This window comes from Gossypium arboreum, chromosome 13 (genome assembly GCF_025698485.1).
Source record: "Gossypium arboreum isolate Shixiya-1 chromosome 13, ASM2569848v2, whole genome shotgun sequence".
NCBI classification, from domain to species: Eukaryota; Viridiplantae; Streptophyta; class Magnoliopsida; order Malvales; family Malvaceae; genus Gossypium; species Gossypium arboreum.
The window spans coordinates 78,893,211-78,915,940 of record NC_069082.1 but is presented as its reverse complement, the minus strand read 5'-3'; the positions used below and the strand labels follow the sequence as shown (position 1 = coordinate 78,915,940).

General features: G+C 36.4%; 2 long non-coding RNA genes across 2 annotated transcripts; both read right to left on the bottom strand.

The window, feature by feature from the left end:
• Nucleotides 1–720: 720 nt before the first annotated feature.
• Nucleotides 721–1,837, bottom strand: LOC128286972 (uncharacterized). Its single transcript, XR_008277671.1, has 2 exons — nucleotides 1,780–1,837; nucleotides 721–1,004 (listed from the first exon to the last, which is right to left on the bottom strand). It is a non-coding gene; the product is annotated as an uncharacterized LOC128286972 (long non-coding RNA).
• A 6,858-nt stretch (nucleotides 1,838–8,695) lies between these two features.
• On the bottom strand, nucleotides 8,696–9,862 carry LOC128286969 (uncharacterized). Its single transcript, XR_008277659.1, has 2 exons — nucleotides 9,738–9,862; nucleotides 8,696–8,979 (listed from the first exon to the last, which is right to left on the bottom strand). It is a non-coding gene; the product is annotated as an uncharacterized LOC128286969 (long non-coding RNA).
• Nucleotides 9,863–22,730: the final 12,868 nt, after the last annotated feature.

Below are 22,730 nucleotides of genomic sequence, written 5' to 3'. Positions count from 1 at the left end.
ACACTCCGAACCCGAGACCATCGCCGGTGTCGGACGCGAGGGGTTAACGAGCCAAGTCCTCTTAAAGCACCGACCAATTTGGCATTTCCAGACAGGCTGGAAAACTGCGTCACTGCCGCCTTAAAAATCATATCTCGAGTTTCAAAACTCGGAAACTGATTTCGTAAATTTTCCCTGAATTTAGACTCATATATCCTTCCATGGATTTATTTCTAGAATTTTTGGTGGGGCCAATTGGTACAGTTTATTAGTTAAAGTCACCCATGTTACAGGGATCAACTGCTCTGACCTTCGCGCGTTACAACTTGAATATCTCTCTGTACAGGGATTTAATACTAGTGCCGTTTGTTTTTAATGAAACTAGACTCAAAATGGAATCTGCAAATATAAGGCATGACTCCTAATTCTTTCTGGATAATTTATAGTAAATTTTTAAAGTCGCGATAGGGGACCCAGAAACCTTTCTGGCCCTGTCTCACGATAACTTTAATTTCTCTTAACAAGTAACTCCTATGACCGTTTCGTTTCTTCCATATGAAAGTAGACTCATCAAGGTTCATTCACATAACTTATTCACTATTTAATATCATTCCTACAATTTTTGGTGATTTTTCAAAACCACACCACTGCTGCTGCCAGCATCTGTTTTCAAGGTAACCTTTACCTATTTCATGATTTCCACGATTCAATTGCCCCTCTTTGCATACATAGCACAAAGTGTGATCATGATTAACCATTCCAATGGCTAATCTTCTCAAAACAATTCCATACCCCATAATGATCAACATACAACGATTATAGTATCATACCAAAAACGTATATAAGCCATTTTCGCATGGCTATCCAAGTTTACACAAAACCGAAAGGTACATGACCTTCAACAATAGGGTAGTCCTATACATGCCATTTCAAAGTTCAACCAAAATTATACCAAAATGGAGGCTTTGATAGTGTAGATGACTTCGACTTTAATGATCCCGAATCCGATCGCTAACGAGCAAAATCTATAAAACAGAGAGCCAAAGCAATGGGGTAAGCATTTTTATGCTTAGTAAGTCTCAAGCAATAAAATCAGCTTTAACTAAAGCATTACATTCACATAGCCAAATGAATCATTTCATTAATACGCATTCACATAATCATACTTACTTCACACTTCATCATTATATACTTTCACAAGATATCAACCAATTCAATAGCTGAAAACTCGTTAGTCGATTGAACGAATGTTACTCAAACATATCAACTTTTCCAATGCACATATAAACATACCTTATCCTTTGGGATTTTCGAGTGTACTAATTAAATTTACTACAGCAACCAACGCTCACCTCCAGCCCAAGCTTCTTCGGAATACAACCGGATATAACCACATGCACGAATGCCTTCGGGTCTTAGCCCAGATAGAACGACTTGCACAAATGCCTTCGGGTATTAGCCCGGATTTAACAACTTGCACGAATGCCTTCGGGTCTTAGCCCGAATGTAGTCACTAGCACAATTGCCTTGGTCTTAACCGGATATAATTACTAGCATAAATGTCTTGGGACTTAGCCGGATATCATTCAATTGCTCATGCACACACATACATCAATAATCATTACACATCCATGTTTCATTTTCGTTACTAAGGCTCAAACACAAACATATCACTAGCATAATCGCCTTGGGACTTAGCCCGGATATCATTCAAATACTCATACACACATAAATCAATAATCATTATACATCCATATTTCATTTCACATAATTGAGTAGGGTCATTTCTTGAGGACTTACCTCGGATGTTGTCGAACGGCTTCAACGGCTATTCGATCACTTTTTCCTTCCCTTTATTGGATTTAGCTCCTTTTGCTCTTGAGCTTAACGAATACAAGTAGAAGTATTCAATATTTCTATCAATAATGTTTACTAGTAAATCACATTCGCATCTCATATCATCTCACTTTATTATAATTTATCATTCAACCTTTGAACCAAAACGCCATTATATGGCCACATATACATACATCCATATATTTAAGCTCAAGAATTTTAACATAACATCAAGTGCTCAAATTACTCATGTGGCCGATTACACATGGTCATAAATACACAAAATCAAAAATAATTTCAAGGTTTTTCACACTATACATGTACTAGGCCGAATGTACATGCAAATTTCACAACATTCTTCAACAAATTTCTTCTTTAAACAAACATATTTATCACTTTCTTCATAATCAAAATATCATGTGCAAACATATATACACATATAGGTGCATGGCGAATCTCAAGGTGTTCATAACCCTCTAAAACACAAATTTTACCAATCAAGTAACAAGCATAAATCATGCTCATGAATGCATCATGGCGAATACATCACAATCATACCCCATTGAACTTTGGTCATGGTTAAACAAAGAACTCAATGTCTTACTCAAGATTGCTACAAAGAAATTTCAAGAGTAGTCAATCCATCATTGCATGCATCATTAGCAAGCTTCACCTTTAGCATGCAATGGCTTTAACACAATATCAACCTTGGCCAAATACCATTTTTCATGGCATAGCAAGGATTTGAACCATGGCTAACATGCACATCAAGTTAGCAACCAAAACAAGCATGAATCTCATGAAACAACCTCATACATACCTTAATCTTGATGCAAGTTTAGCCAAATCTCCTTCTAGATCTCTTCTAAACAAAGAAAATGAAGCAAAATCTCTTCTTCCTCTTAGGAATTTCGCCAAAGGAAGGAGGGAAAAGATGAACAATTTTTTGTTTTTCTTTCTTAGTCTTTGCTCAAAGAAAGGATGAATGACAACTTTTTTTCTTTCTTTCTCTCTAGCTACGGCACCATTGGGGGGCATCCATGCTCTTTTTTCTTTTTTTTTTCATTTCTTAATTCTTTCTACATAATGCACTAACTAAACATGTTGGAAACATGTCCCTTGCCCATAATCTAGACATGGTCAAGACTCATCCAAAATAAATGGAGTATTTGACATGCAACTCCATTTATTTTGCTTCATTCCTTTATTAACCTCTTAAAATTAGCTACATATTTTTAAATCCTTTCACATGAGTCGTTTTTCTTTCAATTCACAATCAAATTAACTAAATCAAAGAATTCAAAATTCACACATGCATTTTCCCATATTCTAGACAATAAATATTACGTTCGAGCATGTCAGTGACTCGGTTTAGCGGTCCCGAAACCACTTCCCGACTAGGGCCAATTTTGGGATGTCACAACTCTCCCCCACTTAAGAAATTTTCGTCCCCGAAAATCTTACCGGTAAATAGGTTGGGTATCGCTCTTTCATAGAGTTTTCGGTTTCCCAAGTAGCTTCTTCTATCCCGTGTTTGAGCCATAACACTTTCACTAGCGGAACCCGCTTGTTTCGCAACTCTTTCACTTCACGTGCCAGGATACGAATCGGTTCTTCCACATAACTCATATTGGCTTGAATTTCAACCTCTGATGGACTAATCACGTGCGATGGATCAGATCTATAGCGTCAAGCATCGAAACATGAAAGACATCGTGAATCTTTTCGAGTTCGGGGGCAAAATCGACGATATGCCACCGGACCGACTCGCCGGATATCTCATATGGCCCAATGAACCTCGGGCTCAACTTGCCCTTACGGCTGAATCGAGTATCTTTTCCAAGGTGAAACCTTGAGAAACACTTTATCTCCCACCGATGCTCGATGTCTTTACGCTTCAGATCCGCGTCGACTTCTCGACAATCGGAGGCTATTTTCGACTTTCACGGATTACTTTCACTTTCATTCAGCATCTCTAATCAAATCCACCGAAAATTTTGCTTTCACCGAGCTCGGTCCAAAACAATGGTGTACGGCATTTACGACCGTACAAAGCCTCGTAGGGTGCCATCTTAATACTTGATTGAAAGTTGTTGTTGTAAGCGAATTCAATCAACGGCAAATACCGCTCCCATGAACCATCGAACTCGAGGATGCAACATCTCAACATATCCTCAAGTATCTGAATTATCCGCCGGATTGACCATCGGTTTGGGGTGAAAGGCGGTCTGAAATGCAACTTGGTACCCAAAGCTTCTTGCAACTTTTTCCAAAATCGCGAGGTAAATATCGGATCTCTATCCGACACGATGGAAATAGGCACCCGTGCAATCTCACAATCTGAGAACGCATAATTCGCTAGTTTGTCCATTGAAAAATCCGTACGTACGGGGACAAAGTGAGCCGACTTAGTCAATCTATCTACCACGACCCAAACCGCATCCTTCTTACTCGCCGACAATGGCAGTCCGGATACAAAGTCCATGGTGACTCAATCCCATTTCCACTCGGGTATCGTGATCGGCTGAAGTAATCCTGAAGGTATTTGATGTTCCGCTTTCACTTGTTGACATATTAAACATCTCGAAACAAAGTCGGAGATGTCTCGTTTCATACCATGCCACCAAAATCGACGTTTCAAATCGTTGTACATCTTCGTACTCCGGGTGGATTGCCATTCGGCTACAATGGGCTTCGTTCGAATTATCGAAATAAGTTCCAAATTCTTTGGAACGCATGACTTTTTGAACCTCAAACAATCGTCATCATCGATTTGAAACTCCGAGTCCTTGTTCGAACACACTCGGCCCGTTTTGCGCCAACTCGTCGTCGACTTTACGAGCTTCACGAATTTGATGTATCAATAATGGTTTGGCTTTCAATTCAGCTACTAACACATTGTCGGATCGAGCAGACAAGTGCACATTCATCGCTCAGAAGCGAATAATGATTTACGACTTAAGGCATCCGCAACCACATTCGCCTTTCCCGGGTGATAGTCAATGACCAGCTCATAATCCTTTAACATCTCGAGCCAACGTCTTTGTCGCAGATTTAAGTCTCTTTGAGTCATCAAATATTTGAGACTTTTGTGATCCGAATACACATGGCACTTCTCACCAAATAAGTAATGTCGCCAAATCTTTAAGGCGAATACGATGGCAGCCAATTCGAGATCATGGGTCGGATAATTTTTCTCGTGTGGCTTTAATTGCCTCGACGCATAAGCCACAACTCGACCTTCTTGCATCAATACGCAACCTAACCCGAGTAGGGATGCGTCACTATAAATAACAAACTCTTTGCCCGTTTCGGGTTGCACTAGAATTGGGGCTTCAGTCAAATAAGTTTTCAATTGATTAAAACTTTTATGACATTTCTCCGTCCATTCGAACTTAACATCCCTTTGGAGTAGCTTCGTCATTGGCGTGGCTATCGTTGAGAAACCTTTACAAATCGTCGGTAATAACCTAAGCAAGCCCCAAAAGCTCAACCTCATTAATATTTCTCGAAGCTTCCAATTAAGTATGGCTGAAATTTTATTCGGTCGACTCGAATACCCGATGCAGATACCACATGACCCAAGAAGCTAACCTCTCTTAACCGTAACTCACACTTTTGAACTTAGCATATAATTGCTTATTCAGTAAAATTTGCAAGCACTAACCTCGGTGTTCAGCATGTTCGGTCTTATTTCTTGAATAGACCAAGATGTCATCAATGAACACGACTACAAACCGATCCAAATATGGTCTGAAGATCCGATTCATTAAATCCATAAATACCGCAGGGGCATTAGTAAGCCCAAACGGCATCACTAGGAACTCGTAGTGACCATATCTCGTTCTGAAGGCAGTCTTGGGTACGTCCGAATCTCGAATTCGTAATTGATAATAGCCCGATCTCAAATCTATTTTCGAGAACACCGAAGCTCCTTCGCTTGATCGAACAAATCGTCGATCTGTGATAACGAATATTTGTTCTTTATCGTCGCTTTATTAAGTCGACGATAGTCGATGCACAACCTCATGGTTCCATCCTTCTTTTCACAAACAACACCGGCGCACCCAAGGTGAAAAACTTCGGACGAGCAAAACCTCATCCACCAATTCTTGCAACCGAGCTTTCAACTCCTTTAATTCGTTGGTGCCATACGATACGGAGCTATCGAAATTGGAGTGGTACGGTACCAATTCAATGCCAAATTCTATTTCCGAACAGCGGTAAACCGGCAATTCTTGAGGAAAACATCCGGTATTCACAAACCATGGAACAGATTCGGGTTTCTTTTCGACTCCTTGTCATCGAGCACATACGCAAGGTACGCCGCACCCTTTTCTTACATATTTTGGGCCAACATTGCGATATTACGGTGGCAACCCTTTAAGTCCATAGACTCAACCCGAATTATCTCGTTATTCGCGCACCTCAGATCGATAGTCTTGCTTTTGCAATTTACAACCGCATCGTGCATGGTCAACCAATCCAAACCAAGAATAACGTCGAATTCATCGAACGGCAAAAGCATCAGGTCCGCCGGAAAACAAGAACCTCGGAACACTAGAGGACTTTTCTTACACACTTTGTTGACAAGCACGTAATGACCCAAGGGGTTTGACACCCGAATTACAAACTCAGTAGACTCAATAGGCAAAGTCTTACTGGATGCTAAGGTTTCACATATATAAGAATGAGTAGAACCAGGGTCAATCAAAGCAATCACATTAGTATCGAAAAGAGTGAAAGTACCAGTAATAACATCCGGTGAGGCAGCATCCTCGCGTGCGCGTATGGCATAAGTCCTAGCAGGAGCACGAGCCTCGGGTCTTGTTGTAGCATCTCTCGGCCCTCTCTGACCGCCACTAGCATTGCCCACATTTCTGGATGGCCTACCTCGAGCAGTGGTAGCACTCGGGTTTCCACTTTGACTTACATTTTGTTCAAGCAACCTCGGGCAGTCCTTGATAAAGTGGTCAGTCGATCCACACTTATAACAGGAGTGATCACGGAACCTACAGCTCCCCGAATGCCATTTGCCACAATGCAGACACTCCGCTCTCTCTCGGCGATCATTTCCACCACTGGCGATCGAAGTGACTCGTGTGGTCACAGGGGGTCGACCGCGATCTCGTCTAGAAAAGCCCGAAGCGCCTCTAGACCAGCTCACATCATCTCAAAATCTCTTCAATGCTGTTGAAGAGACTTTCCGAGGACCTTTTCGAATTCTTGGTTCCCACATCAACTTTTGTTTCTCCTTTCTAAGCTCTTGACTTTACAAGCTCGCTCAACAAGTACTACGAACTCTCGTATTCGAGAATGCCAACGAACATCCTTATATCATCATTCAGCCCATCCTCGAGCGTTTACATAATAGCCGGACGAAATGCATTCTCGCTGCGTCTGGCTAAGCCTCACAAATTTTCGTTCAGTAGTCGATGGCGACATAGAGCCTTGCTTAAGATCAAGAAATTCCTTCGCTTTGGTCGATGAATCTCGATGATATACTTTTTTTGAACTCGGTTTGAAAGAATTCCCAAGTCACTTGCTCCTAGGCACCACAAAAGTCGAGTACTCCACCAATAGTAGGCGGAATCGCGTAGCAAGGAGATGGTACACTTTAAGCACTCATCGGGTGTACAAGATAGCTCATCGAGCACCCGGATAGTGTTGTCCAACCAAAATTCAGCTTGCTCGGCATCGTCGCTATCCGTAGCCTTGAATTCGGTGGCCCCATGTTTACGAATTTCATCGATCGGGGCTTACTTGACCTTATTTGGTCGATTCACGGAGGTATTGTATGTGCGGGGGTTGCATTAGTCGGAAATGGAGGTTGTGGAATAGCCATGTTAGTTCGAATGTATTGGTTGAACCAATCATTCATCACACTATAAAAGGCTTGCTTAGCCTCATCATTCGGATTGCTAGCAATAGGTTGAGAGTCCGGCGCTGTCCCTTGCGGAGAGCAGCGCCACACTCTCCACATCATCAGCTATTGCTCGGTTGGGATCGGGATCCATGGCTATAAACAAACACAAATTTCAAAATGTCGAAATCACCACACTATCAATTATCACTTAATGGCATGTATAGCTAGACCCCAAACATATCACGGTAGTCCTAGGATCGACTAAACCGTAGCTCTGATACCAATAAAATTGTAACACCCCAAACCCGAGACCATCGCCGGTGTCGGACGCGAGGGGTTAACGAGCCAAGTCCTCTTAAAGCACCGACCAATTTGGCATTTCCAGACAGGCTGGAAAACTGCGTCACTGCCGCCTTAAAAATCATATCTCGAGTTTCAAAACTCGGAAACTGATTTCGTAAATTTTCCCTGAATTTAGACTCATATATCCTTCCATGGATTTATTTCTAGAATTTTTGGTGGGGCCAATTGGTACAGTTTATTAGTTAAAGTCACCCATGTTACAGGGATCAACTGCTCTGACCTTCGCGCGTTACAACTTGAATATCTCTCTGTACAGGGATTTAATACTAGTGCCGTTTGTTTTTAATGAAACTAGACTCAAAATGGAATCTGCAAATATAAGGCATGACTCCTAATTCTTTCTGGATAATTTATAGTAAATTTTTAAAGTCGCGACAGGGGACCCAGAAACCTTTCTGGCCCTGTCTCACGATAACTTTAATATCTCTTAACAAGTAACTCCTATGACCGTTTCGTTTCTTCCATATGAAAGTAGACTCATCAAGGTTCATTCACATAACTTATTCACTATTTAATATCATTCCTACAATTTTTGGTGATTTTTCAAAACCACACCACTGCTGCTGCCAGCATCTGTTTTCAAGGTAACCTTTACCTATTTCATGATTTCCACGATTCAATTGCCCCTCTTTGCATACATAGCACAAAGTGTGATCATGATTAACCATTCCAATGGCTAATCTTCTCAAAACAATTCCATACCCCATAATGATCAACATACAACGATTATAGTATCATACCAAAAACGTATATAAGCCATTTTCGCATGGCTATCCAAGTTTACACAAAACCGAAAGGTACATGACCTTCAACAATAGGGTAGTCCTATACATGCCATTTCAAAGTTCAACCAAAATTATACCAAAATGGAGGCTTTGATAGTGTAGATGACTTCGACTTTAATGATCCCGAATCCGATCGCTAACGAGCAAAATCTATAAAAGAGAGCCAAAGCAATGGGGTAAGCATTTTATGCTTAGTAAGTCTCAAGCAATAAAATCAGCTTTAACTAAAGCATTACATTCACATAGCCAAATGAATCATTTCATTAATACGCATTCACATAATCATACTTACTTCACACTTCATCATTATATACTTTCACAAGATATCAACCAATTCAATAGCTGAAAACTCGTTAGTCGATTGAACGAATGTTACTCAAACATATCGACTTTTCCAATGCACATATAAACATACCTTATCCTTTGGGCTTTTCGAGTGTACTAATTAAATTTATTACAGCAACCAACGCCACCTCCAGCCCAAGCTTCTTCGAATACAACCGGATATAACCACATGCACGAATGCCTTGGTCTTAGCCCGATAGAACGACTTGCACAAATTCCTTGGTATTAGCCAGATTTAACAACTTGCACGAATGCCTTGGTCTTAGCCGAATGTAGTCACTAGCACAATTGCCTTGGTCTTAACCGGATATAATTACTAGCATAAATGTCTTGGGACTTAGCCGGATATCATTCAATTGCTCATGCACACACATACATCAATAATCATTACACATCCATGTTTCATTTTCGTTACTAAGGCTCAAACACAAACATATCACTAGCATAATCGCCGGGACTTAGCCGGATATCATTCAAATACTCATACACACATAAATCAATAATCATTATACATCCATATTTCATTTCACATAATTGAGTAGGGTCATTTCTTGAGGACTTACCTCGGATGTTGTCGAACGGCTTCAACGGCTATTCGATCACTTTTTCCTTCCCTTTATCGGATTTAGCTCCCTTTTGCTCTTGAGCTTAACGAATACAAGTAGAAGTATTCAATATTTCTATCAATAATGTTTACTAGTAAATCACATTCGCATCTCATATCATCTCACTTTATTATAATTTATCATTCAACCTTTGAACCAAAACGCCATTATATGGCCACATATACATACATCCATATATTTAAGCTCAAGAATTTTAACATAACATCAAGTGCTCAAATTACTCATGTGGCCGATTACACATGGTCATAAATACACAAAATCAAAAATAATTTCAAGGTTTTTCACACTATACATGTACTAGGCGAATGTACATGCAAATTTCACAACATTCTTCAACAAATTTCTTCTTTAAACAAACATATTTATCACTTTCTTCATAATCAAAATATCATGTGCAAACATATATACACATATAGGTGCATGGCGAATCTCAAGGTGTTCATAACCCTCTAAAACACAAATTTTACCAATCAAGTAACAAGCATAAATCATGCTCATGAATGCATCATGGCGAATACATCACAATCATACCCCATTGAACTTTGGTCATGGTTAAACAAAGAACTCAATGTCTTACTCAAGATTGCTACAAAGAAATTTCAAGAGTAGTCAATCCATCATTGCATGCATCATTAGCAAGCTTCACCTTTAGCATGCAATGGCTTTAACACAATATCAACCTTGGCCAAATACCATTTTTCATGGCATAGCAAGGATTTGAACCATGGCTAACATGCACATCAAGTTAGCAACCAAAACAAGCATGAATCTCATGACACAACCTCATACATACCTTAATCTTGATGCAAGTTTAGCCAAATCTCCTTCTAGATCTCTTCTAAACAAAGAAAATGAAGCAAAAATCTCTTCTTCCTCTTAGGAATTTCGCCAAAGGAAGGAGGGAAAAGATGAACAATTTTTTGTTTTTCTTTCTTAGTCTTTGCTCAAAGAAAGGATGAATGACAACTTTTTTTCTTTCTTTCTCTCTAGCTACGGCACCATTGGAGGGGGGCATCCATGCTCTTTTTTTCTTTTTTTTTTTTTCATTTCTTAATTCTTTCTACATAATGCACTAACTAAACATGTTGGAAACATGTCCCTTGCCCATAATCTAGACATGGTAGGCCACTCATCCAAAATAAATGGAGTATTTGACATGCAACTCCATTTATTTTGCTTCATTCCTTTATTAACCTCTTAAAATTAGCTACATATTTTTAAATCCTTTCACATGAGTCGTTTTCTTTCAATTCACAATCAAATTAACTAAATCAAAGAATTCAAAATTCACACATGCATTTTCCCATATTCTAGACAATAAATATTACGTTCGAGCATGTCGGTGACTCGGTTTAGCGGTCCCGAAACCACTTCCCGACTAGGGCCAATTTTGGGATGTCACATCATGAACATTTCATACTATCTTTCATTTACCAACATTTATCAAGAGATCGATTATACATCACCAATATTAATCAACTTGTTATTGGCACCCTATAATTGACGAATAAACTGTTACTAAGTTTTGCACCCAATGTTAGCCGAATAAACAAATGATAGGTGTGCCCTACACTAGTCAGATAAACCGATAATGTTTTGCGCTGGTCGAATAAACCGACGATAGATGTGCCTTGCACTAGTCAGATAAACAGTCAATGTTTTGCGCCCAACGCTAGTCGGATAGATCGACGATAGATGTGCCCTGCACTAGTCGGGTAAACCGATAATGTTTTGTATATATACATCCTGCACTTCCAACACAAGATCCGATAATCTCTATCCCATCATATCATAACTAAACTTCTTAAGTTTACCAATATTTCTCACCATCAACTTATTCAATTCAATATTCAACTCATAATATACACATAAATCATTTATCCATAATCAACCATTTAGAACAATTTTCTCAATCATTCAATTACTCCAATTCACTTTTCATCATACTTCCATGGTCTATTTCATATAGGATTATCATATATATATTACAAAGTTTGTAAGTAATGGAAATTAAATAGTTCGAGTAAAAGAGATACGAACTTACTTTGACAAAAACTGTTGTAAAACGAAGCTGACGACCAATCTGACACCTTATTTTTTCCTATATTTAGATCTGTTTGATTCGTTTTTGGATCTATATAATGATTAAATTCAATATATCAAATTCAATTGCATACTCCAACTTATTTTATGCATATGACCTTTAATTTTTCATTATTTACAAATTTTGCCTGAACTTTTACATTTCTTTCAATTTAGTTATTAAACTCGAAACTTCAGCTTAACAAAATTTCTCAAATAGGCATGTTAGTCGAACTTATTTCTATTTTAGTACGGTCCAAAATTATTCAAAATTCACAAAAATTCCACATCAATTGTAATGTTTCGTCAAATTAATCCTTTAATTATAATCTAAAAAATAATTTTATAAACATATCTTAATCAACAGTCAAGGTTACAAATCTATCATTTAACTTTAAAATACCTAAAATTCATCAATGATAAATTCCAAAATCTTTAACAGTTTCAAAATTGGGGATATGAGTTATGTAACGCCCCCACGCCCGAGACCATCACCGGAGTCGAGCTTGAGGGGTTACCAAACATAATTTATCAATTTAAGAACTTCAAATCATTTGTTTCTACATTCACGCTTTCTAGCTACTCGCGTCACAGATTACAAGAAAAATCATATCTTGAGTTACTTAAACTCAAATCAAGATCCGTATATTTTCCTAAATCTAGACTCATATATATATTTACTAATATTTTTATATAATTTTTATTGGGCCAATTAGTACAGTTTATTAATTAAAGTATCCCCTGTTTCAGGGTTCATTGCTCGACCTCTGTGTATTACGAATCAGATATATCTCTATACAAAATTTCAATGACTATGAGGTTTGTTTCTATTAAAACTAGACTTAGTAAGGAATCTGTAAATATAAATAAAACTTCTAATTATTTTAGTAAAATTTATTATGAATTTTTAAAGTCAGAACAGGGATCCAAAATCACTCTGGCCCTATTTCGTAAAAGTTTAAATATCTCATAAAATATAATTTATATTCTGTTTTGTTCAATCCATATGAAAATAGACTTATTAAGATTAAATTTCATAACTTACTCATCATTTAGTTCTATTTATACTATTTTAGTGATTTTTCAAATTCATGTCATTGCTGCAGAAATATTCTATTTTAAGGCAAGTTTCATCTTTCCATGAATTTTATGAACTAGATAACTGTTAAACTTCCATGATATCAAACATGATCTAAATTAGCCATCACCATGACTTATCAATATCAAACATTTTCTCAACCAAACATGGCCATATCATAAAATTTATTTACACAAAATAGGTATATTGCTATACATGCCATACTTAAGTAGTTGTACAAGCCATTTACCAAGATAAAAGTCCTTTGGATAGTGTGATCGAACTTTCGACCTGTCCCGATTCCTGAGCCGGCTTGTTCAAAACTACAGTGAATGAAAAGGAAGGAGTAAGCATAAATGCTTAGTACGTTCATATGTAAATAACAAGTAACATAACAATACAAATATACCAAATAACTTTAGCATGGTACCACCAAAACATATATCACATCTTTAAACATCATTCATCATCTTACCACCTTATCGTTGTTGTATCTATTTTCAACCCGAGGGTTAAGAACATACCTATCCAAAGTGTCCATTTCACAACACTTACCCAAAACGTCACTTATATCTTAAGTGCTCTTCCATTAAACTAGAAATTTCACCAGTTGAACACATCGGAATATAACTCGGATACATGGATAATTTGCACATAAGTGCCACATATGTAATCAAGAAATCATGTAACCCGCCCCTAAGTGAACTTAGACTCAACTCAACGAGCTCGGGCGTTCGCATCCATAAATGAACTCGGACTCAACTCAACGAGTTCGGATGCCTTGTTACATCTCACGAACTCAGACTCAACTCAACGAGTTCGGACATTTGCATCCATAAGTTGTAACGCCCCAAAAATTGGGCCTAGAAGAGTTGGGCTTTGAGTCTGGGATTCGGATAGAAGAAAACCTGAATATTGAGAAGTTTTAAATATTACTAGTGTTTAAAAATATATATATATTGATAAAATATTTATGAAAATTATTATCATTATAATTATTAGATACAAATATATTTATAAAATTATTGTTGTTAATTTAGTGTTTAAATTAACATATTATTAAAAATTTTACTATATCTATTTTTATTGATTTATGGAAATTATAATTATTATTAGGAAAAAATATATATATTATCGTATTTGAAATTTTCATTATTATGGTTATTATTATTATTATTATTTTAGTTTTTAAATAAATTACAATGGATTTAAAGTGTGGGAAAAATTAGGACCAAGACTCTAGCAAAAAATTATTATTTTTGCTTCTTTAGGGATCTGGACATTAAGGTTTATTAATAAGTTAGGCTAAAATTAGACATAAGGAGGAGTCGGCCCGGTGGTTAGGAGTGTTGGGCAATGAAAGGAACCGAGGTTCGATACCTAGCATGCATAAATTGGGTTTTTTAGTATCTGAGGTTGCGGTTGGAATAGGCCTTAAAGGAAGTTCGAATGAAGTTTGACACAAAGAGAGCACTGTAGTGCAGTGACAAGCAACGATGTGTGTGTTAAAGAGGTCGCAGGTTCAATTCCGTACGTGAGCGAATCTGTTTTATTTTTAAAGTGGGCGAACTGAAGCGGTAAGGTTTATAATTTATTCGACCATATTATAGCAAGGAAGGAAGCCAGTGCGTGGCCAACAGCATGGGCGTGGGCGCAAGGCGGACGGAGGTCCAGGGTTCGAGTCCGGCTAAGGTATGTTTTAATGTTATATTTTAAAATGAACGGACTTCAGCAGGTAACCTTTAAGATAAAATGGGACGGTATATTATTGAAAGGAAATGCGCGTCCGGTGGCGCAAGAACATCTTTGGGCAACTGGAGGTCCTGTGTTCGAACAACGTTATGCTTAAAAGGGTGTTTCTTTTTTCTGAATGCACGTGGGAAGGAGAGTTTGAATTAAATTCAAACTTTGATTATGGCCATGAATTAAGGAGATAAGGAAGGAATTAAAATTGGAAAAGGATTTTATTTTATTCTAATCTTAATCTTATTTCTTTTTGCTCTTATTCTTTTCTATTTTTCCCAAAAGTGAACAATTTTCTCATTTTTTAATTATTTTCTTTCCTTCTCTCATCTATTCCCTCTTCTCTTTTCTTTCTCCTCTTGCCGATTGTTCTTAAGCTAATCCTCTCTTTTCTCTTCCGTTATTTCTTCCACAAACTCTCTACCTCTCATTCTTCCTCTCTTTCATTTATAGTAAAAAATGAACCGATATTCTTTTCATTGCTAACCGAATATCAACAAGTGAAATCTGTGATCTTTGCTTGTGCCGATTTCTTCAAAGCGATTCTCCTATGTTCTTTTGTTTTATTTACAATTATCTTTTCTTAATCCTAGATACGTGACAATTCTACTTCAAGGTTATAGCCCACATTATCGTCTTCTTCACCACCCAAAAGCCGAAAGTACCACGGGTTTAGGGGCTTGTAGCGGAACTTCTTCAAACTCCGGATTCGGGTTTTACCATTGTTCTAAGGATAAATCTGCACCGGATTGTGAGGAAATCAAGTAGGAGTAAAGGGTAAGTACTTATCATCTCGGATCGTTCTTATTTTTCAAAGTTAAGAAAAGCGAAATCCCTAAAATATAGGGAGGCTGTCGAATTGGGCATGTGGCTCTAAGGGTTTTTAACTGACGTTTTCTATCAATGATTAGTGTCTTCTTAAGTGTTGGATTGAAAGCGTGAATCATTGGAACAATCGGATTCGAGCTAGCTATCGATCGTGGCAAAAGGTAACGCTTCAAAGGCTTTTAGGGACATGGTTCGATCATGGGTGAGTAAGTTTTGGAATTTAGTGATTATGGTTTGTAAATAAGAATTGTGCTAATCAATTGTAGGATATCGAAAGAGATCTCAGTAGCAGTCGTCGCGAATCAGGTGTGTACCAAACACCCTTCTTTAGTTCAATTCGGCAAAAGTCGAAATGCCGAAATTCTGGCATTTCATGGTCATGTGAGTATGCGAATGCTCTCAAGGCATAGAGTAATTGTTAGATCTGGCACCGCAAGGTGGTAAGCACGTTCACGTGACATTTTAGCGTATTTCGGAAAAAGGGGCTCGATGGGCCAAAACTGGGCCCAATGGGCTTCTGGACCAATATGGGTAAGAGATGGGCAAATTAGCTTCATTAGGTAGATGGTGGAATCAAATTGCATAAAGCTGTTAAAATTCTGAATTAGCTTGTGTAATTACGTAGAACACGAAATTACCCTTAAAGAGCAAAATTCTTGAATTACCCCTAAAGAGCAAAATTACCGAAATAACCCCTAAGGAGCAAAATTACCAATATACCCCTAGGGTTTAAATTGGCTAAACCGCATGATTGATCAATGTTGTATTTTACATGATATGCTTTTATTAATATCATTGCATGGGGTTGGGGTATTAATGGAGGAAATCTTGAAAGTGGTTCATCCACGTCTTGGAGGCTTTGCCTCAATCGATCGAATTTGAGCGTTGCTACAACTGTGGTGTGTAGAATTTGGGTGGGTTGAGATATTCCCACAAGGTGTGTAGGGCTGGTACGAGGCAGTGTAGCGGTTGGTGGGTTGAGTAGTCTCCCCAAATGGGCTTGTATTCGTTATTACTGATGTTACTCATGTTACTGAACTGGGCCTATGGGCCACACTGTTATGTAAAAAGGGGCTAAGGCCTTGCTATTGTGATTCGAAAAGGGCTTGACCTCTGTGTCTTGTTATCTGAATAGGGCTTAGGCCCAATGGGCTCGAGCTGATTTGGGCTTTGGATGGGTTTCTGTATACACTGAGTTTTCCCAAACTCACCCCCCCCTTTCCTTAACCTTGCAGGTGAGCCTTGATGTGGGGACTTGGGCCGGAGGGGATTCAAAGTGACCACGGTGGTTGTCTTTGGGCTTTTATATAAGCGTTGGTTTTCTTTAAATTTCCTTTAAATATGCTTTATTTTCGGGTTGTAATAAGGCCATTTTAACTTCCCTTTTATTTCTTTTCGGGATTATTTTAATTTTGATAACTTCAAACCTGGTTGATAATTATTCAAATGGGCTAGACTTAGGACGTGTTTTCAAACGATACTTGTTTTCAAAATATCTCAACATCACGATTAATCGATTTATCAAAGACGTCCACTTAAACAAATTTAAAACTCGATATAACAAAGTGTGGTTATGGTTGAGGGCATGTCTAGGATTGGATTCAATCAAAGAGCTTGGTACTTAAGCAGCCTTTATGGCTCACCTCCTCTGTCTCGGATACCTACCTGGTGCCCAGCTTCCATACACTTTGTTAACTCAACAAAATATATGATTTTAAAACACTAAAAACGGAACGTGGGTTTTCAACTCCAATGTGGCACGTCAGATTCGGCCATAACGTTTGGGCCGGGTTTAGGGTGTTATATAAGTGAACTCGGACTCAACTCAATGAGTTCGGATGCTCAACCATCCTAGTGACATGTCACTTGTATCCTAATCTATTCCTAAGGTTCAAACGGGCTTTTTCCCTCGATCTCACATTTGCCGTCTTCCATGGAATATCGGAACCGATACTCGGTAGCAATTCATATTTATCAAGTAGTGAACATAATTTGCATATTACTCAACATTAACCACAAAGCATAATATTTCACAATTAAAAATCAGCATATCATATAATTAACATTAATAACTTAAAAATAACATTTATGCTACATTATTTACACATGAACTTACCTTGGTACCAAAATATAAAGATTTTGCAATTTAGTCCACAATCTTTTCTTTTCCTCGATCACGACTTGAATCTCGTTTTTCTTGATCTATAATACCAAATTAATCTTATTTAATACATACATTTATCAAAACAGCATTTAATATGAACTAAAAAAATTACACTTTTGCCCCTAGGCTCGGGAATTAAACTTTATTCCTTATTCTTATGTTTTATAACATGCTGATCACTTTTCCCTTCTATGGAAACATCAAATTCTCTCTCTAACATATACTTGTGACTATTAGGTATTTTTGCCGATTAAGCCCTTTTACTCGTTTTCACTAAAAATCGAGTAGCACAAGTTGTCTAACATAATTTAAAACCCCATATTCTATCATAAAACATCAAAATACACAAATTTCACCTATGGGTATTTTTCCAAATATAGACCCTAGGTTGAATTATTGCTAGCATAAGCTTAATCGAGCTTCCGGGATTCCAAAAACGTAAAGAACATTAAAAGCGGGCTTAGAATCACTTACTATGGAGCTTGGAAGCTTGAAACAAACCCTAGCTATGGAGAACCCTTGAAATTTCGGCCTAATGAAGAAGATGGACAAAATTGACTTTTAATTTTGTTTTAATTCATTTTAATAACTAAATGACCAAAATACCCTTACTACTAAACTTTCCAAAATTCCTTCCATGTCCTAATTTTGTCCATGAACTTAAAATTGGTCAAATTGCTATTTAAGACCTCCTCATTAATATTCCAAAACAATTTCATACTAAAAACTTCTAGAATGCAAGTTTTACAACTTATTCGATTTAGTCCCTACTTTCAATTTAAGCACTTTAGGCATAGAATTTCATCACGAAATTTTCACACAATCATGCAATCATATCATAAACATCAAAATCATTGTAAAATAATTATTTCTATCTCAGATTTGTGGTCACGAAACCACTATTCCGATTAAGCCCTAATTCAGGATATTACAAGTTAACTAGACCTAATTGTAGCAATCTTAAAAATATAAAAATTACTATAAACAGATGCAAAATTGACTCACATGGAAGGAAATAAAAGTGGTCGAACCTTCAAGCCTTCCATGGAGTTTTTTTGTTTCAATTTCAGTGGAAGAAAATGTTTTTGAATATGACCATTTACCTTTTTTATGTTTTATTTACTTTATTATTAATTTATCATTAAAATCTAATATATAAAATGTATAAAAGTTAACTACAAGTCGTCCCACTATATAAAATGGTATAATTACCATTTATAACCTCACTTCATGTTTTAATAATCATTTAGCACATATATCTAATAGAGATTAAATTTTACTGACTTTTATGATTTAGTCTTTTTCTTTAATTAACTATTTAAACATTAAAATTTTCGAACCAAACTTCAATACACCTATATGACCACTCTATAAATATTAAATAAAAATATTTATGGGCTCAGTTAATAGGAATAAGGTTTCGTTATCTCATTTTCTAAAACCACTTGACTTTAAGAACATATCACTTGAGCCTATTTATTCACTAAATTAACAAAAATTATTAAATCAAATTTCAACTTTGTTCTATATTTGACTCATAAATATTAAGTAATAACATTTACTGGCTCACTCATCGAATTTATGGCCCCAAAACTACTATTTTCGACATCACTGAAAAAGGGGATGTTACAAGCGATGATGAACTACTTGCCACTTTACGGAAACAATGACTAAGGTATAAGTGATTATTTCTCACTGAGTTCTTTTGAACTTACATGAGTTACACTTTATGATTCAAGTTGAATGTGAGTATGTGCCAAAAGGGACGATGCCAAGACTACATCACATGAAGTGGCGTATCGGGTTTTTATGCATACAGAGCAAGTTTAGTGTTGTGTTCAAAGTCTAAAATGTTACTTAGGAAACCATAGTTTTGAGTAACTATAATAAATTAAGATTTCAATTTAGATATCCTTGTAATCAAATTATCATGTGCCACAGTTGTATCTACCCATTGTATATATATTTATGTAATTCAGTTTGAATCTGTATAAAGTTAACGTGTAAATAAATTATTAATTTGTATAAGAAAATTAAGCTTTGTCTATATTCATGTGGTAATAGCCGAGATTCGAATTCGACAAATCAGATAGGGTTGAGTGTGTCACATAAAATGGTTTAGCAAAATTTATGAAGTCAATGCCTTTAGTTTGTAGCTAAACCATATCTTTTGAGAATGAATTTTTTGTATATATGTATAAGGATATGATATTTTACATGAATGAAAACTTGTACATATCATGCCAACAAGTTATGATAAATAATCCCCATAACAATTGATTTTTGGTCAGAGTCAAAATAAAACCTGTTTCAATTCTTTTTGAATGTGCACTATATGTTTAAGTTGCTCTATCACAATGCAGAAAATAGGTATCCAGAGAAGTGTGCAATATATATTAATTATATCTTCTTGTATTACTAGATGTTTTAAATGAATTGATGATTCAATTATGACATGATTTGTATTTTGGTTTCATAGTTTTCCCAACATTGAGAGAAATAATAGTTGGATGAAATAATTACTTGTAATTAATTGTCATTGTCTAAATCCTCGTAGAAAGTGATTTGAACCAGAAGTTCAAACAAATAATGCACTTTATTACAAGTTAATTACTAGATGCATTCTCTAACCTAATAAGAATACCAAGTGTCATATACCGGTTGATGTTTTGAAGTCCCAATAGAATATCCTGTTAGAATAAATGAATGTAATTCAAACCTGAAGCATGGTAGATTGGTTTGTTTCAAAGATGAAAATTCTCGTAAAAGATCGTGATGAATCTAGATGATCATAAATTCTCATAAAAGAAAATAATTAATTAAGATAATCATTTAGTGGAGGCTGGTGCTTCTAAAGAGACCCAAGGACATAACTACTTATTAGAACTCCAAAAGAGATTTCAGTACTTGAAACTAGAGATAAAAATAATGAAAACAAAGAAACCTCAATAAGTTATGTCAATACAAGAAAATATCAAACCATGGAAATAAAAAATTTGACGACAACGATTTTCTAATAATGAAATAATGAAATAAAATGAGGATTTTGAATATATTGAGAAATATAAACATGGAATAGATTGGACAAAATGGAAAGATGCAATTTAACTAGAATTAAATTCGTAAAGTTTTTGGACCAATAACCCAAACATCTAAAGGTATAAATCCAGTGAGGTACGAACGCATAGTTCTGTGAAAACGAAAATAAGAAAAATAAATTTTGTCACTAAGTCTTGACATTGATCATGTGAAGATATGATATTCTTTTGTGGTGGATTCAATAAACCTTTAGATATCCCATTAGTATAACAGTTCATGAAAAGATTTAAAACTCGTCTTCTAACAGCCCAGTTTTAGCTAAATCAGAAAAATGGTTTTGGAACCACAAATTCAAGGTTGGAAAATTATTTTAATATTATTTTCGGTATTTATAGAATGTTATTTGATATGTGTGAAAAGTTCGTGAGTTAATTTTATTGATTGATTGGTTAAATTGATAAAAAAAGACTAAATCGCGTAAAATGCAAAAGCTGCATTCTACTTGTTAAAGGTGTCAAATAGCTTTGCCTTTAAAATATGATGGCCTTAAATGGTAATTAAACCATTTGAAACATTAGGGTACTTATATAATCATATGATTAGGTGTTTTTAAATATTTTATTAAAGGGTATTTAAGTAATTTGATTATTAATATGATAATAAATAAAACAAACAAACTTTAATTGCTTTTATCTTCTTCAATTATCGAAATTCAAGTGGAAAGAATACCATTTTAGGGTTTAAAGGGTTCGATCATTGCTTAGCTCAATTGTAAGTTCATTTTTGTTCCATTTTTTATTATTTCTATGTTTTTATAATCATTGCAGCTCAATCTAGCTAGCCCGTACCTTAGATTTTGAAACTTGTAACACCCTAAACCCGGCCCAGACGTTATGGCCGAATTCGACGTGCCACATTGAAGTTAAAAATCCACACTTTGTTTTAGTGTTAAAAAAAAACCGTCGTTTGATAAGGCTTAACCAAGTAAATGGAAGCTGTGCACCAGGTAGGTATCCAAAAATAGAGGAGGTGAGCCATGAAGGCTGCTTAAGTACCAAGCTCTTCGATTGGATCCAATCCTAGACATGCCCACAACCATTGCCACACTTTGGTGCGAGGTTAGGTTTTGAGAAAAACGAGTTGGAATTCATTTAAGTAGATATTTTTGATAAACAGATTAATTGATCGTTGCATTATTTTGAAAGCAAGTATCGTTTTGGAAACGCCCCCTAAGTCTAACCCATTTTGGATTGTTATCAGTAAAATATAGGGTATAAAATAAAATAATCCTAGAAAAATAATTAAAATGGCCTTATTACAACCCAAAACCAAATAATAATATTAATTAAGATAAAACTTATAAAGAAATAAATCAGCTACTTATTGCAATTAAAAGAAATAGAAACAGTAGTATGTGTAACACCCCAAACCCGAGACCATCGCCGGTGTCGGACCCGAGGGGTTAACAAGCCAAGTTCACGTGTTTTGCCCACCAATTTGACATTTCCAGTCAGGCTGGAAAACTGCGTCACTGTCGCCTTAAAAATCATATCTCGAGTTTCAAAACTCGGAAACTGGTTTTGTAAATTTTCCCTGAATTTATACTCATATATCCATCCATGGATTTATTTCTAGGATTTTTGGTCGGGCCAATTGGTACAGTTTATTAGTTAAAGTTACCCATGTTACAGGGATCGACTGCTCTGACCTTCGCGCGGTATAACTTGAATATCTCTCTGTACAGGGCTTTAATGCTGGTGTCGTTTGTTTCTAATGAAACTAGACTCAAAATGGAATCTGTACATATAAGGTATGTCTCCTAATTATTTTGGATAATTTATAGTGAATTTTAAAGTTGCGACAGGGAACCCAGAAACCATTCTGGCCCTGTCTCACAATAGCTTTAATATCTCTTAACCTGTAACTCCTATGACCATTTCGTTTCTTCCATATGAAAATAGACTCATCAAGGTTCATTTACATAGCTTATTCACTA